We start from the raw sequence: 19,561 nt of genomic DNA, 5'->3' as shown, positions 1-19,561 counted from the left end.
ACAGGGATAACTGATGTATTTGTTTTTTTATTTTATTTTTATATGTTATCTAGGGAGAGGGGTCATTTGAAATTTTATATTATTATTATTATTATTATTATTATTATTATTTTTATTTATACTTGAACACTAGGGAATCTGATCATCCATACAATATACAGCAATACTAATGTATTTCTGTATATTGTAAAAGCCATTCAGTTCCATTAAATGTTCAGTAATGACAGGCCTGGAAGCCTTGAAAAGGCTCCTTGCTGTCATGGTAAAGGAACACTGCTCTTCAGATGCCTCAGTTGCAATTGACAGAGGAATCTGAAGAGAAAGATGTTGAGGCATCTGAGGAGACACTATCGATTGTGGCCAGCTATCTTAGCTTTTGATTGGTCACCATGTTTAATGTCCCAACAAGTCCCAAGTTTTAAACCAAAAACCAATCAGTTTATCAATAACAGCTACTGCCTGTCAACTTCTAAGCACATTGAACTGTAAAATAATTATTTTCCAGGTAAACCTCCTGATTTTTAAGAAACTGTAGTGTGTATGACATCATAAAATTTCCATCAATTTACGCAATACGCCTGGGTCTACTTAACGTTATTCAACAAGACCTAATTTTCATAAACTGGAAAAACAATCTGACCAAACCTGCAGATTTAGGCTGAGGCCCCAGATTGTGGAAACGCAGCTTCTTTTGTTATAGATTTTGTTGCATTTTTTTGAGCCAAAGCCAAGAATGGCTTCAAAAAGAATCCTATTAATATTATAAATGTGAAAGTTTGTGAGTTTGGATGTTTGTGGGTTTGTGTGTTTGGATGTTTGGATGTTTGTTCCTCAATCACGCAAAACCCGCTCAACCGATTTGGCTGAAATTTTCCACAAACATAGTTAATACACCCGATTGTGCAATAGGCTACTTTTCGTCATAACAGCGCACATACGTTTGTGCCAGGACCCCCACAAAACCCGAACTCACACCACCATCTCTGCAATCTCACACACTTTGGACCATAGCAAGCCACAAAATTCATATTGCCCTCTGCAGCCTCGCCCCTAACCCCACACAATCACATATACATTTACTTTACCACTTTGCCCCTCCCCTTAACGATACTCCAGGAGGCTCTCTTTAACGTTCCGGAGCAGCCATGTTTGCCGACCCCCACCGCTCTGACAATCCGTGACACCGCCCACCCATGTCAATACCCCTAGGAAGTCTAATTAATGGAAAAAAAAAAGTTTAAAAAAAATTAATTATTATTAATTATTAATTATTAATTATTAAAAACATATAAAAACAAATAAAAAGGATTAAAAATTCAAATCACACCCCTTTCCCTAGAACACATATAAAAGTAGTTAAAAACTGTGAAACACATACATGTTAGCTATCCCCGCGTCCGAAATCGCCCGCTCTACAAAGCTATACAAATATTTTTCCTGTTCGGTAAACGCCGTAGCGGGAAAAATGGTCAAAAGTGCCAAACCGCCGTTTTTTCACTCTTTTGATTCTGATAAAAATTTGAATAAAAATTGATCAAAGCAATAACTTTTCCCGAAAATGGTAGAACTAAAAAGTACACCTGACCCCGCCAAAAAAGATGCCCTATACATCCCCGTACACGGACGTATAAAAAAGTTACGGCTGTCAGAATATGACGACTTTTCAAAAAAAAAAATGTTTTAACACAGTTTTGGATTTTTTTAAGGGGTCAAAATGTAAATAAAACCATATAAATTTGGTATCCCCGGCATCGTAACGAAACACAGAATACAGGGGACATGTCATTTTGGTTGCACAGTGAACACCGTAAAACCAAAGCCCCTAAGAAAGTCGCAGAAATGCATTTTTTTGTCAAATCCACCCCATTCAGAATTTTTTCCCTGCTTCCCAGTACATTATATAGAATAAATAATGGTGGCATCTTGAAGAAAAATTTGTCCCAAGAAAAATTAAGACCTCATATGACTCTGGGAGCGGAGAAATAAAAAAGTTATGGGGTTTAGAAGGAGGGGAGTCAAAAATGAAAAACCAAAATCAAAAAATGCCATCGACGGGAAAGGGTTAACTTCAAATACTTCTGTCCCAAAGTCACTATGTAAAGTTTCTCACAACACCGTATATATAGCAGCTCAAATACAAATTAACTTCAACACAAAAGTCTCACGAATTCTCTGAATTACAGAAAAAACAAGATACAAAGTTACATTTCATATCCCATACCTTATACACAGTACGAAAACCTTACCCGCGCCTGTATATACCCACTTCTACAATCACCGCAGACGAAGTCGCGGGTACCAGCTAGTGGGAAATATATAGGAAGTTCTTATACTTTTTCCTTTTGCTCAATCCACTCCTGACTTTGGCTCAAAAACCTGCAACTAAAAAAGTTGTGTTTCTGCAACGTGGGGCCTTAGCCTTAAAGAGGTTGTCCAAGTATATTAGGCCAGGGAAGGTGAAAAAAAAACTTACCGGTCCTCGGTGCTATGGTGTCTTCCAGTGCTGTCTGGTCCTCGGCACACTGTGATGTTCCATGTCCCTTTCCTTAGGCCAATGATTACCCTCAGTGGTCATGTGTGGCGGGGACTTTTGCAGGAAGAAAACACTGACCAAACCGCACTAGGAGCCACTGATAACATTGCAGTTTTGGAAATTGTATCATGTCAATTATACCTGCGGAAACGCCGATGGTTTCCCTTTAGGTACAATTGAAGCAGAAAGTCTGCAGAAGAAACCTCTGTGGACTTTCTTTGAATGCACTGTGGGAAATACTGTGATGCATTGCTGCTGCGGTTTTCCTCACAGTGCTTTTTTTGCTGTGGGACACTACATTTGGGGCCTTAGCCTTAATGTGTATAGGATAAATGGAGTTCACTGTGCTCGATTATTTTTAACCCAAGCCCTGGTAGAGGCCACTTTCCCTCTCCCCATTAAAATAAACTTGCTACATGAGCTTGTACTGTATGCTTACGTTACGATCAGAAAAAAAAAATGGCTGGCTTAACAACTGTTCTGCATATCCATCTCTTTTCTGTATGGCTGCCTATAATCAGGCTATAAACCCTAACATTGGCACCCATTTGACATCTCTGCTAAAGCTCTGTCTTATTATCTCATTCAACAACAATTTTTTAACCCCAGTACAATTGTTGCCCTTAAAATGATAGCTATTTCTAGACACTTGGTACAAGCTATAATAAGAGGGCACTCTTATTTGCTGCTAATAAAACACAGTAGGGAGCGAGAATCCTACTGTAAATAAAACGATTTGTCTTTTTTGGGGATGTTCACGTTTTATAATAAGCAGATCTTCCAGTTCAGTGATAAGAGCACTGGAATATTTCTCTTTAGAGGAGATGGGAGCGCCAATCTCAGGGAGGTTTGTGTCCTTGGCAGAAGGGTCAGGTGATTCCCCAGTGTATCTCTCTCCAAATGTAGAAAATATGTGATTGTATCAAGTGAATAGCACGTTTCTGAGTATATGAGGAAGGATTCTTGGGGGAAATCACTTTTTATTGATAACAGTGTGTTCTACAATGTTTCATCAGTGATATTTACATCTAAATTAGGAGCAGTTGTGAGCTCGCTCAGTCATTTTCTTGCACTAAAAACTCCTTGACTGACAGATAAGATATTATCTTAATATAATCCTCATGTGGAAAAAAATGTTCCGTTTTCTTTACCTGGTTTCAATTGTGCAACTGTGTAACACCCTTTGTGAAAAAGAATATTAAGACGCATTCTTACCAAGCATATTCCAGGAAGACTGGTATGCTGAGTAGTCTATGGAGCAGGTAGCTATGTGTGTCTTTACACAGATTTATCCTCATTGACTGCTAAAAGGGAATCATTCTAAACCTATAGATGTAAGAATTACACCTCCGCTTATCCTCTGACCTGTCTCTAAGTCATGTAGAGACTACGATAACAATGGTGGAGTCCACGAGCCTGGGGATGTAATGATGTTCTCATGTACTTTCAAAGGAATCTGGTAATGGAAGTAAACAGAGGTCTCTGACCAGTACAGAAAAGATGTCACAGAAGCCAGGACCTCGCTTGAGTGTGTTGTTGTTATACGAAATACCAGGTCATAGCGGCAGTGATTGTAAACCATGGAACCAAAATAACATGTTCTTAGCTATAGGTTGTCTTATAATATTATAGAATTCCTAGTCTCTTAAGCGGCTGGCTAAAGTACTTTTTGTCCTGTGATTGTCAAACAAAGACAAAGTTGCATGTTGACGCAGGTTTTGGAAAGTGATTTCAAAAGGAGCCTGCCAACACCAAAATTGCTTATGTCCTGTTCACATCTGCTTTTGTATTCCGTCTGGGGAGAGTCCACATGGAGACCCCCCAAACAGAATACAAACACAATTGCAATGGCTGTGCTGTAAAAGCACACAGACCCCATAGACTATAATGGGGTCTGTGTGCTTGCCATGCACTGCCCGCATGAATCATGAGTAAGTTTTAAATCTAATTTAAGATAGTTAAACATCACGTCGTGGAGAACCGCTCTCCCCTATATATTTCAGATCATAAAGATCACCCAATCATAGCACCAGGGAGAGTGAGAACAGGAAATATTAAGGAATGTTTGCCCACTCCCTTGTGCTGAGATCTGATCTTCCTTTTGATCTGCAATGATGAACGGGAGAACGGGTATACCTTACCTTGCATGCAAGGGTCCTGACTGGTTTATCTCCATAACAGATATGGGCTGTTAGAGATCGTACCATCATCTGGAACATCTGAATGTAAAGTATGAGCCTGCAGTGCATGAGCCACTCGTGTGGAGCAACATCTTTAAATCATTGTATTCTTTGGTGAACCTTTGTGCCCTATACATCTGTCTTACAAACCTCTCTATTTTTTAGTAAGTAAATAAAAAATATAGCAGTAAAATGTCATGCAAGTACTTACAAAGCTAGAAAGACAGGCAGAGATACACTTGGCTTTTGAACTTGGTATTTTTTCTTTTCAGCAACTTCAGTTTTATGGATGTGTCTTGATTAAAAGATCTGGTGACCCTGGTAGATATGCATTAGCATAAGTTCACATCAGTTGTCTGTACTTTAGTAAAGACAGATCCATCTAATGATGGACACATATGTTTCCCAAGGGACCCCATTGACTGTAAAGGGGTTTGCAAGGTATCTGCCATGTTCCCTGTAAGTTTCTTGGATGCAAGACTTCTTTGTCCATGATTTTAGACAGATTCTGTTGGACACATGTGATATGAGCATGGCCTTCAATGTATGGTAATTTACTTAGCCATTGGTAGTTTAGTGAAATGCAGCACTGGAGACATTTTATGAGGATGATAAGATTAATGTTGCAGGTTCTTCTGTCTCTGCAGTTGGAGAAGCGGCAGTGGGACAGGTTTAGGTGAATGGCCATACATGCAATAGAACAATAACTTGAGGCCATCAGAATGGGCACTTTGGTTGAGCATATGGGCAGGGGTTGTTGTCATCATGAGGCAATCCCTTTAACCCACATTTACATTACATAGCCACTATAACATTTCAAGAGCGAAGAGAACAAATTTCACACAGTTGCCTGAAGAGATCTCTCTCTCTCTCTCTCTCTCTCTCTATATATATATATATTTTTTTTTTTAAGCCCCAGCAGACTGGAGCATGCAAAAATTGCTGCAAAACTCAGTTTCGCTCCTCTCCACGGAAATCTTTAGTAAAAGGCGAAAGATTTGTTCGTTCTGAAGAGAAGCCAGAGTATTATATATTTATTTTGTGTGGATGTCCCTCTAAAGTTCTTAAGGGACAGTCCCCTTATATAATTTACATAACATTCATTCATATTCATGTATATTCATGTATCCTTTTTTTTAATCAATTCTTTATTAAAAAATGTTCCAATAAGAAAAATAACAACAATAATACTCAAGGCATAGACATAAACCTAGGTGAAAGGGGGGGATCACATTAAATAGACAACCATAAGAGGGCCGAGGTGATCAATAGGAAATAGTCAGGTAAGTCTCCTATATTATCAAACCTCAGATAGCAAAGATTCAGAAATGAAAAGAAGAAAAGAGGGGTGGCTAGGAGCAAAAGGGGAAGGACCGTGAGGAAAAGGGGGTAAGGAAACCTAAAAAGAGGGTAGGGTAGGGGAAGGATCATCCACAGTGAACTTGTGGTGTCTCCATCTGCTGTGGCCTGAACACAATAGACAATGTTATGTTCAGATTCTTTACATTTCTTGCACATATTTTATATAGCATTGTCTGTATAAATGTAATCCCCATAATGTAAATAGTATACACAGTGTTGTAACAATATACCGTATTTTTCGGACTATAAGACGCACTTTTTTTTCCTCCCAATATGGGAGGAAAATGTGTGTGCGTCTTATAGTCCGAATGCAGCGTGCGCAGCGTCTGTGTCCCGTCTGTGCGAATGAAAAGAAGAGCAGCACGGTGCCTGCCTGCTCTGCCCCTCCTTCCCTGTCTGTGTCGCGTGTTTGCAGGAGCGAGATCTGAGAGGCAGGGAAGTAGGGGCGGGCCAGACAGGTGAAGGAAGCGTGGTTTCAAGCTTGCCGAGAAAACCACGCCTCTTTCACCCGTCTGGCTCGTCCCTCCTTCACTGCCTCTCAGATCTGGCTCCGGCAATGAAACCACACAGACAGGGAAGGAGGGGCGAGCCAAACGGGAGGAGGAGGCGTGGTTTTCTCGGCAAGCTTGAAACCACGCCTCCTTCACCCGTCTGGCCCGCCCCTACTTCCCTGCCTGTGTGGCTTCATTGCAGAAGCGACATCTGAGAGGCAGTGAAGGAGGGACGAGCCAGACAGGTGAAAGAGGTGTGTTTTCAAGTTTGCTTAGAAAACCACACCTCCTTCACCCGTCTGGCCCGCCCCTTTTTCTCTTCTTACATAGCTTCACTGCAGGGTGTCTCTTTCCATCCATGGATGAGATTAGATAGAATAGATAGATAGACAGATAGACAGACAGACAGACAGACAGACAGACAGATAGATAGATAGATAGATAGATAGATAGATAGATAGGAGATAGATAGATGGATAGATAGATAGATAGATAGATAGATAGATAGATAGATAGATAGAAGATAGATAGATAGATAGATATGTTCAAATCACCCCCATAGCCCTACAATACATATAAAACAAAAACATTACTGTGAAACACATACACATTTGGTATCCCTGTGTCCGAAAGCCCCCGGTTCTATTTACATTGGTGAAATATTATATTATTAGGTTATTAAATATTTCACCAATTTTTTTTCCTTAAAATTTTTTTTTTCCCTATTTTCCTCCTCTAAAACCTTAGTGCGTCTTATAGTCCGAAAAATACGGTAATGAAGACCTTCTCCTTCCTATCATAGACAATCAGAAATACAGGTTAGATACTATTGATAAGCTCCATATGACTGGTGAGAGAAGTCGTAGTATATAAACCTTTCATATAGACGGGAATTCATTTTGTTTTCTTTGTTAGAGTGATTTTTTTTTTTTTTTTGTAAGTTACAATCTTCTTTTAATACCAGTCTTTGCTTGGTGAGTGCAAGGAGTATTGGTATCCCCATTGTGTCGTATTAGTGTAGGTGTACACAGCCTAGTGTTCATTTTGGGAAAATACATAGCAAACTGTTCTCTAAAACTGGCAATAATTTCAGAAAGCCCCAGCCACTTAATGAAGGTTTCATGTTACTAATGAAAGTGTGTTATTAGTAATAACCAAAGACCTTTTAGCCTCCTGTCTAAAAGCCTGTTTCTAGCCACAAAAGCAGAGCAAAGTATATCATGCTAAGATATTTAATAACCTATTAGTGTATTCATCTTTTCATCATTTGACAGGTGGAAGTTGTAGCTGAACAGTTAGTTTTAATTATAAAACATTCCAGATGTAGAATACTATATAAATTAAAGCCAGAGCTACTCGTATATCTTTTTTTCCCCCATTTTCGTTAGGAACACTTAACTACGTATCTGCTTTTCATTTGAAAATGTTATTAAAACTCTTACTTAGGAATTCATAGTCTTGGCTTATTCCACTAATTGACACCATTAAAGCTACTAATCTTTCTTAGACTTAGCAGAAATGTACATTATACAATTTACATACCACAGACAGAAACCGGCAGGATTTGGGGAGAGTCCCATTTTCGGTAAGTAAAAGAGAAATTTAAACATAACAATAAAAATAACAATAGCTGGATTTTTTTTATGGAATGAGTCTGGTAACATCCTTAAATGTGGTCATACTTGGAAATTTTTTAACTGATAGTGATCTCTACATCACCTTCCATTCATTCATGTCTGTTGAGTCATCCGGATTATTCCACAGTGTTGCAAGGCTTTCTCTAGAAACTCTTAAGCAGATCTGTCTTTGTAAAGTTAAATCTTTTGTAGGAAATGAATCAAACTTGCTTGTTTTGATTCCTTTCTTCAAAAAAGGAAACATTCTTTTAAAAGCATCATATAAATGGTATTTACTGCATGTTACAAATTTGGAGATGCTTCTTTTGACCCTTTAGACTCTGAAACCCATAGCATTCTTGTGTATATTTCTATAGGATCTATGATGAATCCATATTAGATTTGCATCAGATTCCAACAGGCCTTACTGACTTGGGTCAATCTGACCATCTCTTTGCCATCAGGTTTCCTTTTTTTTTTTTTTTTTTTGCTTAAAGGGATTCTATCATTAGAATCCTGTTTTTACCAAGCCCAAGTCATGATAGCTTTAAGAAAGGCTATTCTTCCCCTATCTTTAGAATTGTTCTGCGCGGAGTCGTTCAGTAGAAATCCCAATTTTCTTTGTTATGCCAATGAGTCGCTCAAACAGCACTGAGGGCATCCCCAGTGCTGCTTGAAAACTCTCCAGTGACACCCTCCATCACCTTCTCTGCCTCCGCCTCTTCTCCTGCACCCAAAAACACCGACAGACATGCGCAGTCGGCCATTTTCCTGTGGCCGAATGAGAGAAGCCACAGGAAAATGGCCAACAGACATACGCAGTTGACGCTTTTGGATGAAGACGTGCGGTGACGTGGGAGAAGAGGTGGAGAAGAAGATGGAGGGTGTCGCTGGAGAGTTTTGAAGCAGCACAAAGCACCCCCTGTGCTGTCTGGAGACTCATTAGAATAACGACGAAAACCAGGATATCTACCGAACAGTGGCGCGGAGAAGAATTTTAGAGGTAGGGGAAGAATAGCCTTTCTTAAGGCTATTCCGATGTGGGCTTTGTTAAAGGGATTCTATCATTGGAATCCCGTTTTTTTAACTAAGTGCAGCAGATGATGCTACCGATGCCATTGGTCAATGAAAATCCTATAGATCCTTGCCTTGTTCCTGTATAGTAGTTGAAGTCACACTTGTACATCTCTTATATTAATGTCCATACTAACTAAACTTTATGGCTCTAAATAACATTCATATAACACAGTAAATTATATAGCGTCTTTAATATGAAGATGTAACACTTACAGCATACCAAAACTGTGAGATGACTGGATAAGTGGTTTTGTGTGTGTACAAGAATAGTAGCATTATTTATGGCTATAAATTGACTTGTATCTGGTGTTTTTCATACTTTTTTGCTCGCTGCAGGTGCTACTTCTAATTTTCAGTTGTCCCTGACTTAGTGGGAGAAAAATAGTTGCTTTGATGTCTGCCATAGACATCATGTAGAGAAAACAGGGGATTTGGCACCCTAACTCTCTCTCACACTCACTTGCATACTCTCGCACTCACTAGGAATGTGTTTCACGCATAGGTATTCGATGGTCACACACAGGGAGACGCACCAGATCATAGATAAGAAGATCAAGCTCCACCTATGTGCCAAATTCGGAAAATGTCTGACATATAAGTTCTGTCTTGTTATACACTGGTGAAGTCACAGCAGGGAGAAGCCATTTGCTTGTCTAGAATGCAGAATGTGTTTGATATGGACAGCTCATTGGATAATCCACACCGGAGAAAAACTCTATAAGTGTTTTTTGTGCAGGAAGGACTTCATACTTTCTCCAGATCTCAGCAGACACAGAAGAAATAGATGTGGTAGATGTGGATATACACTCAGGCTCCAACAAAAAAAAGTCATCTAAAGTAAATTAAGTAGTAACAGCATTATGGAGGACAATATAGAGAAGTACTGAGCCAAATTACTGTGAATAAGAACAATGCAAAACTTACTATTAGCTTCACTTAACTCATCCTACCCCACATGGACTACTATGGTGAAAAGTAATTAGGTACTACTATGAGCAGATAGTCCATCTTGGTAGGCCAAGGCAGACTCAGAGAGGTGAAAGTACTTGACAGGTGAGAAAGAGGAATGTTTGATATAGTACTATTGATTTCTGCCTAGTTTGTTTACCATGTAACATTTTTAACATCTAGCGCTTAAGAAAAAGAATTGTCAGCCTACCTACCGGCATTGTTGCTACGTCAAATACTGAACTCCTATCCCTCTATCTGTGTCGATGTAGGAGACTCCAGTCAAAGAGGTAACATCAATTTTTCATCATGTTATCATCTGTCCTTATCAATTGGGGAGCTTTCTGTGTCTCTGATTGTTAAATATAGGCAGTGTTTTTTTCCAGAAAAGGAGGGCGAGGATTGGCATTTGCTCATCTAATCCCTGTTGTATTTGATATCTTCCCTATTCCCTTAGGTTGTTTAATTCCATCGCTGCCTGGATATTCACTGGCATCTGGACAAGGGTGTCAAATAAGTCGCACCACATGTACCACACACACCGCATATACAGAAGCAACAGTCTAGTTTATACATTTTACATAGTCCCTGTGCTGTCTATATCTGATCTTTAGATACTGTATCAGTTACACACTACAGTCATATTGATAACAGGTATTACCAGTGGCGTATTTACCGCGGTAGCAGCTGCCACAGGGCCCGGGACATTAGGGGCCCGGTGACAGAAGCTACAGCTGTGGTTTTTTTTATTTTTTTAAATAGGCCATTACTGGCTGGTTTTACTCCAGACGGTAATGGTCCCTATTTACTTACCGATCCTGGCAGGGGCTGGGATCAGTAAGTGACGCCGTGGGCCCCACAAACACTATCATTATTATTAGTAGTAGTATTACTTTTCAGACCCCCGAGTATAATGATCGGAGGTCCAGGAGAGGTAAGGGAACATAAAAAACAATATTACTTGTCCGGGTTCCAGACAGGCTTCTGGCCTACTTGTGTGACTTACCTGACGTCACATGACCAAGACTTGTTTCCAAGGTCATGTGACGTCCTGGACGTCATTGAAGATGGCCGACACCACCAAGGAGAGCAGTGGAGCCAGGGATAGGTAAGTAACTGTGATTTTTATGTTTGTAATCCCCCCCCTCAGTCTCCGATTATTATGCTCTGGGGTCTGAAAAGACCCCAGTATAATAATTGTTCATGGGTGTCCACAGTGGGGCATAATGCCGGGTGAAGGGACCACTATGGGGTATAATACTGTGTGCAGGGGCCACTATGGGGCCTAAGACTGTGTGCAGGGGCCACTATGGGGCATAATATTGTGTGCAGGGGCCACTATGGGGCATTATAGTGTGTGCAGGGGCCACTATGGTACATAATAGTGAGTGCAGTAATGTGTGGGGGGAGGGGAGTTGGTTGGGGTCTTCGGCATCGGTTGGGGGTCCTCATGTCAAAAGTTTGCCACAGGGCCCCACCATTCCTAGTTATGCCACTGGGTTTTACTAAAAAGGAATATTTTTATATTCCTGACAGATGGAACAGATTTCTGTCAGTCAGAGGTGACATTTGCACCCACTGACTATTACCATAATTGATAGTTTCCAAATAATTTCACTAGAAGTCAGTATTAGTTAAGATATTTGACAAACTTTAGTGATTTGTGATTATAAATTAATGTTTATATAGAGGGATTAAAAATGTTATACATATCTAATCAAAAAATATAGTATAGTAGTAACAGTAGATATGCAGTATATATTTTTTTAGTATTTAAGTGACCTAATATTTTGCAGCACCTGTATTAGTTTTTTTGGAGAGCACACGCTCCTAGTGATTTAGACGTTTCTGTTATATATAAGACTTATATTCTTGCATTTTTGTTGATAAGATTTGTATGTGACTTTAAAAATAACAATTTCTGTTTGTGGCAAAGTTACATGAAGGTGGACTTGGCTGTCAACTAATGTCAAGACAACTGCAAATTTCAGGTTGTCTTTTCCAGGAAATCTAAAGACTTTATGGATGTACTAATCTTTATATTTTATGTGATGTTACTTTATTAAAAAAAAATAGCAAGCAATTTTTATCTCTTGTTCTAGTGAGTTTATGAAGATATGTGCATCTAGACATTGGCATTAGTAATATGTATAAATTTTGCATATCTTGATCTATTTGAGTCTTGTTTTATGCTTGGATCACACTTGCTATTTTATGTTCATCCTTTTATTAAAAAATGGTAATTTTATGCAAAATCATGTTGAAGGTACCTGTGTATAAAATGGCGAGCTTTGGCAATGTTCCAGATGTTGTTTACTTGTAGAAAATTTATGGGTATTAGGGTTTTATTTGGTTTTTCAGTAGGATTATTTGTATATGTCAAAGGTGTAAAAATTATTCTGACTATCAGAGGTGCAAAAGAGTTAAAGTCCCTGGTATATAAAGAATCGTTACTAGTTTTTGACATTCACATCAGTGGATATGTAACCAACATTGTGCCCCAATAACTTAAAGGGGTTGTCCCATGAAAAGCATCCTATCTATACTGCTAGTTTGTGTGGATTTAAGACTTTTCCTAAATACATTGCTTTATCAAACCTGCTTTGTTTGGGCGCTCTTAATTTATTCACTTCATTGTTGACACTGCGTTTCTATGGCCACGGGGCTTATCTGCTCAGTTCCCAAGTGACATAGCTGCCTGCTCTCAGGGGGGGGGAGGGAGGGGCCGGATGCTTGGCAGCAGCTCTGAGCTGTGTATGTCTGACAAGTAACGGAGCTCCTCAGATAGGGGAGGGGGGAGGTGAGAGCTTCTGGGATTTCTGAGCTGTCTATCTTCAGTTTTTCCACTTATCAGCCGGTTTAATTGAATTTGGCTGATAAGGGCTGAGATAGGGAGTCCGGTACCTCTTTATGTACTGCAAACTGACTCAAATCCAGCTCTACTACATCAGCTTCTACATCAGCTTCATACTGTGGTAATGCATTTACAACTAATCCCTCATTACTGACTGCAAACATAGCAGATAGCAGAGCAAGTGAAACTCTGCCCACCAATGTGCCGAGGAAACCAGGAAGTGAAGAAAGCAGAGAGCCTACAGGCTGCAGAACAAGAGTTATGGGAATACCCCTTGGAGTTTAAAGGTTGTAGTATAATAGTTGTGTGAGATTCACACCTCATTATATTAGGGGGAAAGGTGCCCATACATATATACATACGTACGTACATTACCCTGCCACTGAAGAAAATGGACAATTTCAACCATAACAAGTGATTATTTTAGCCAATCAATGAGACATTGTCATCTTCTGAAAAGAAGTCAGCCATGTTTAAAATTTTTGTCCCATAGTTGGATAAAATATCTTTCATTCCTTTCAAAGATATTTTCCCCACAATCTTCCCTTGAATTAAGAATGTTCAACTCTCTCCAGTGTCATTGGACTACGATGTGTATGGATACTTCCGCAAAATAATAATTCATAAGATAGACATTCGTCCAATGGTTGTTCAGCCATCAGCCTACTATCTATTGTTAGATAGTTGTCAGTTCGTATTGTGATAATTGAATACAAGTGGATGGTTAGATTTTACTAAGAATGAACATGATCCAGCCTATTTGATCTTGGATATTAGAAATAAAAATATTATACCATAATGCAGTGCGAGTATCTTTAACAGCTATCAACAATAGAGAAATACTTTGCTAAAAGAGAAATATTAAAATATAAACAATGATGTCCCTCTGGTGACATACTGGTTGGATATTCTGTATCATTTTTTCTATTAAAAATGGTAAAATTGAAAACGGAATGTCCTAGAAAAGACATGTGATATTACTTTTTATTTTTTAGAGGTCGTAGTAAGGGGGAGGGAGGGTTTTAATTCCTGTGTTTATTTGCATTGTGGAACGCTTATAAGTAGGAATCTTGCAGTAGCTAAAGCTGACTTGATACTTGTTAGTTGGGATGGATGGTCGTCCAGGCTGATAAATTAGAAAAATAACTTGTTTGGTGTAAACTGAGCCTGTTTCTGAGCAGAAATGTTCGGCCTTTTATCCTCTTGAGTGTGATTGAAAGGGTGAGAAGTTAATTTGGCAGTTTTGCTTCTATGGTTTCATAATGTCTCTCTCCCCCCTCCCTCCTGCTCCAGTCAAATACCATGATTTCAGTGCTCTACAGCTACCCTCATACAAGGCAAGAGCATGACCCCAAACGAAACCCCTCTCCCCAGGGCACATCCTGAGCTGCAACAGCTTGGCTCAAGTGTTTTTTATGAACAGCCGTCCAGAGCACTTGATCTAAATCATGCCATTTCCTTCACAGCATGGTACAGTTAACAAGTCAGTGCATCAACACAATCTGCAGATGGCAGTTCAAAAGGTGCTTTTTCCACAGCAAGATAAACTGCAAGACATTCTGTGGCTATTCTCATTATTGCCTGAATGTGGCCAGGGGCTCTGTCAGGGTGAGAGAGAAGGAGAGAGAAGGAGAGGAAAATAAGCAGGTCCAAGGCAGGTCTATACAAACAAGAGAACTGACGTTCCATCCATGGACATGTTCCTTTTTCTTTTCCCACAGAGCTCAGGCAAATTCCGCAGGACAGGAAATCATATAGAAACTTGAAACATTGTGTAGTAATGTAACACATAGTAGAATCTTTTACATCAATGCACATGGCTACGGATAGAGTGAAAGTATGTTGCATAGGATTCATTAATAGACTGTTATAAATCTTCTTATGTAGCTCATTGCTGTTCTTTATTTTTATGTTTTCTGAACCATGACATTTCTCTAAGATAAAAATGTCATATATTGAAGTTTACTTATCTTTGCAAAACTCGGCCATAGCTGTTTGATTACAATGATCTGGTTGTTTTCCTTACGGTGGTGAAAGACATACCTGCAGTCGCTAAGTTAACTCAGACTGTATGATCCCCTTGATCACAGGGTTTGATTGTCACTTTTTCTAAAAGATTATTTCGGTTTGATGCTATTCTGCAATGCTTGTTGTCACCCCTTCCCTTGTGGTCTATACTTAGCTTTGCAGTTTTATATTGTGCACTACGCATTTCAGAGCCTGTATAAAAACTAAAACGTTTCACTTCAGTGCTTCTTACAATGGAGCTCACAATTTAACTTCCTGGCCCAGTATATAAATGTGTCCTAAGACTCTTTGGGTAGTTCATTAACCTACCAATATATTTTTAGTAGGAGTAAGTGGCCCCAGTAAATGCACAGGTAATAACAGTGTGCTCTTTATGATCGAGTGGGCTTATTGATATATTAAGAGACATTGGGTTCTTCCTAAATCATGAGATTGCTCTGTTACTTGAAACAGGTTTTTTTAGGCTGTACATAGCCCTGGGCACTCTAGCTCAGTAGGGGTTAACATGCAAACAACCTGTCGTTAAATGCCTTGCTCATTAGTTGCCTTTCGATGCAATGTAAAGGAAGTAGTGACAGTGCACAGCACTCACTCTGCTTAATGTATCTTGGAGTACAGGCAGGGGGAATGTCATTTCCTAAGCAAGGTTTTAAAGATCAAAAGAGGTTAGGAAAACCACCGGTGGATCCGAGAATCCACAAGCATGCCAGTGCAGAGCCTTGCCTGTGCTACTGAGCCTCGTACTAAATACATTTCATCTTAATTCAAGTGGTCAGTAATGAAATAACTGAATCTAGATCATTCAGACCCATTATCAGTCTATTACTTAGGGGTTCACCCTCCTGGTAACCAGACTGGGATTTTGAGAACCATTGCTGTTTTTCTTTGAGTCCCATAAAGGTAAATAGGCTTTTCAGAAACAGCGTAGCACATGGAGCTACACTGTTTCCTTAACTGAGGACAAACACTATTTTAGATGCTCTGTGTCATGGTGGCCTACAATTCGCACACACCTCTAGGCCTGATAATAGGCAGGGTGGTGGGGTAGGATTACTGCTGTCACCGCAGTGCATTTTTCAGTCCATTCCCCCGGTCCCCTCACTCACATTCTCCTCATTTGAAGTCCATGCTATCAGACTTTTCCGCCCACTCTCCTTACGTGTAGCTGTGATCTACCGCCCACCTGGCTCACCCTACCAATTTTTGGACCACTTTGCTTCTTGGCTTCCCCACTTTTTATCCAGTGACATTCCTACCCTCATCATGGGTGACTTTAACATCCCTATTGCCCCCCCCCTCACTCCCCGGCTGCCTCACAGTTTCTCTCATTAACCACTTCTCTTGGTCTCTCACAATGCTCTTCTTCCGCCACACATATAGATGGTAACACGATTGATCTAGTCTTCCATCGACTCCTCACAGTCTCTAAATTTTCTAACTCTTCTCTGCCGCTTTCTGACCACAACCTTCTATCTCTCACCATCAGTGCTCTCTCCCCTTCACATGACGCCCCTACCCATCACACATATAGGAACTTGCGTGCTATTGACACCCAGCACCTCTCAGATACTCTACAGTCCTCCCTGTCCCCCATCTCTTCAATCTCCTGTCCCAATCTGGCCACCGGTCACTATAATGAAACCCTCAAAAATGCATTGGATGAGGTTGCTCCCCCCTCCACTCGTAAAGTCCCACATAGGAGGCAGCAGACCTGGCACACGCCACAGACACGATTTCTTCAGCGCTGCTCTAGGTGTGCCGAACGTCTCTGGAGAAAATCACGCTCACCTGCAGATTTCCTCCACTTCAAGTTTATGCTTAAAACATATAGCTCTGCCCTTTACCTCACCAAACAAGACTATTTCACCGCCCTCATCTCTTCTCTCTCCAGCAACCCTAAAAGGCTTTTTGAAACCTTTCACTCCTTACTCACACCCAAGGTGCAGACGCCATTCACAGACCTTAGTGCTGATGACCTGGCCATGTATTTCCATGATAAAATTGATAAGATCCGTCAGGAAATTACTGCCCAAGCCCCAGGTGGCATTGACTCCCACACCTACGATAGTACCCCTCATACTGAATCACTCGCACATTCATGTCACCTCCACCTCAAAAACATCTCCAGAATACGCCCTTTCCTTACCAGAGATACACTAAAGACACTTATTGTCTCTCTGATTCATTCTCGCCTTGACTACTGTAACTCCTTACTAATCGGTCTTCCCCTCACTAAACTCTCTCCTCTACAATCTATTCTGAATGCAGGGGCCAGGCTCATCTATCAGGCTAGACGCTACAGCGATGCCTCCGGTCTGTGCCAGTCACTACACTGGCTGCCTATTCATTATAGAATAAAATATAAAGTTATCACTCTCATCCACAAGGCTCTCCATAATGCCGCACCTCCCTACATTTCTTCCCTCATCTCTGTCTACCGCCCAACCCGTGTTCTCCGCTCACTCAATGATCTAACACTTACATCCTCTATTATCAGAACCTCCCACGCTCGTATACAAGACTTCTCCCGAGCTGCACCACTTCTCTGGAATGCTCTACCCCGGACAATAAGATTAACTCCCAACTTCTACAGTTTCAAACGCAAACTAAAGACGCATCTTTTCAGACAAGCCTATCACAATTCCTAATGCACAAAATTGTCTGAACACTGTATAAGCAATGCCGCCCCTGCTACCTCTTGTGTCACCCCCTCTACCTCATAGATTGTAAGCTCTTTTGAGCAGGGCCCTCAGTCCCATTGTGTGAAATGACGTTCTTTGTTATGTATGTCTGTATCTGAACCCTATAAATTGTACAGTGCTGCGGAATATGTTGGCGCTATATAAATAAAATGTATTATTATTATTATTATGCCAGCTCCAGTGTGAAACAAAACATGAAAAACTTTTCTAGAAAACGTTTAGTCCAGTGACCCGTCAGACAGCGCCTTTTACTCATTAGCATGTTTCCAAGTTAACTGAAATGACCCGTCTGAGGATAAAAACCGCGCTGAGCATTAAAGGCGGCGTTTAATTAAAAGCAATTAAACTGCTACAAAAAATTAGTGCCCACTTACTGAGCTGAAAACACACTGGCATAAAAAGCAAGCCATTGTCAACACCTTATAAAGCTACACTTATCCAAATCTGCAAAAAATAGTTACAGGAATAAAACAACAAGCTTTCATCTTCCTCCACAGACTGACATTGCTGTAAGTGCGGTGTATGCCGTATACAGGAAGCTAAATGTCCTATTGGAACTGCAGGTTTTGAGAATATACTTATATCAAGTCTACTAAACTCAATACTTGTTTTTATAACATTTATTTCTCCTGACCCCACCTAAGCATGTGTTTTGCTTTGGTATTTGCAAGGGTGATATTACACCTAAAGATATCTCTGATCAAGCACTGATCAACAAATCGTGCCGTTCTGTGCTTATTCTGCAGTGGCTTCATAACATAGGCCGATGAAAGGGAGGAGGCAGTGGCCTAACTAGTAATGGCAGGGCTCCGTGGCGAACTTTTGACATGAGCCCCTCCCCGACTGACCCCCCCCCCACTCTCACATTCGTGCGCTCTCTATTATGCCCCATAGTGGCCCCTGCACATACTATTATGCCCCATAGTGGTCCCTGCATACAGTATTATGCGACATAGTGGTCCCTGCACACAGCATTATGTCACATAGTGGCCCCTGCACACAGTATTATGCCCCATAGTGGCCCCTGCATACAGTATTATGCCGCACTGTGGACACTCATGAACAATTATTATACTCTGGGGTCTTTTCAGACCCCAGAGTATAATAATCGGAGACTGAAGGTTGGGATACAAACATAAAAAACAATGTTGTTTACCCTTCCCCGACTCTGCTGCAGTCCTTGGTGGTATCAGCCATCTTCAGTGACGTCCAGGGCGTCACATGACCCGGGACGCAGGCCCTGGTCATGTGATGTCACTGAGAGTCACAGAACTAGGCCCGAAGTCTGCCCGGAGAGGTAAGTAACACGTTTTTTTTTATGTTACCTTACCTCCCTTGGACCTCTGATCATTATACTCGGGGGGTCTTTTCAGACCCCTGAGTATAATAATAATGGTTGTGGGGCCCGTGCGTCACTTACCGATCCTGGCCCCTGCCAGGATTGGTAAGTAAATAGGGCCCGTTAGCGGCTGGAGTAACTCCAGCTGGTAATGGCCTATTAAGAAAACAAAAAAAAAGCAGCTGTAGCTGCTTTTCCCGGGCCCTGTGGCAGCTGCTACCCCTGCTACCCCGGTAGTTACGCCACTGGGAGGAGGAATGATCATTGAAGCTATCATTGCCTGGCATATATCCAAAACAATAGAAAAAAAGCAGGGCACTCACCAGAGAAGTTCATAAAAACGACAATCCTTTATTGCATAATCTTTAAAAGTCTTCCAAACGTCAGGGGAGAGATGGTAGCAGATCAAGCAACGACCATTTCATGCACTC

The 19,561-nt window shown here is 40.7% G+C and overlaps 1 non-coding gene across 1 annotated transcript; it reads right to left on the bottom strand.

Annotated features, from left to right (window-relative positions):
- Positions 1-5,624: 5,624 nt before the first annotated feature.
- LOC142214727 (U5 spliceosomal RNA) lies at positions 5,625-5,740 on the bottom strand. Its single transcript, XR_012717292.1, has one exon. It is a non-coding gene; the product is annotated as a U5 spliceosomal RNA (small nuclear RNA).
- Positions 5,741-19,561: the final 13,821 nt, after the last annotated feature.

Source organism: Leptodactylus fuscus, chromosome 7 (genome assembly GCF_031893055.1).
Source record: "Leptodactylus fuscus isolate aLepFus1 chromosome 7, aLepFus1.hap2, whole genome shotgun sequence".
NCBI lineage: Eukaryota > Metazoa > Chordata > Amphibia > Anura > Leptodactylidae > Leptodactylus > Leptodactylus fuscus.
Note: the sequence above shows the minus strand (reverse complement) of the source record. Positions and strands in the feature narration are given on the sequence as shown.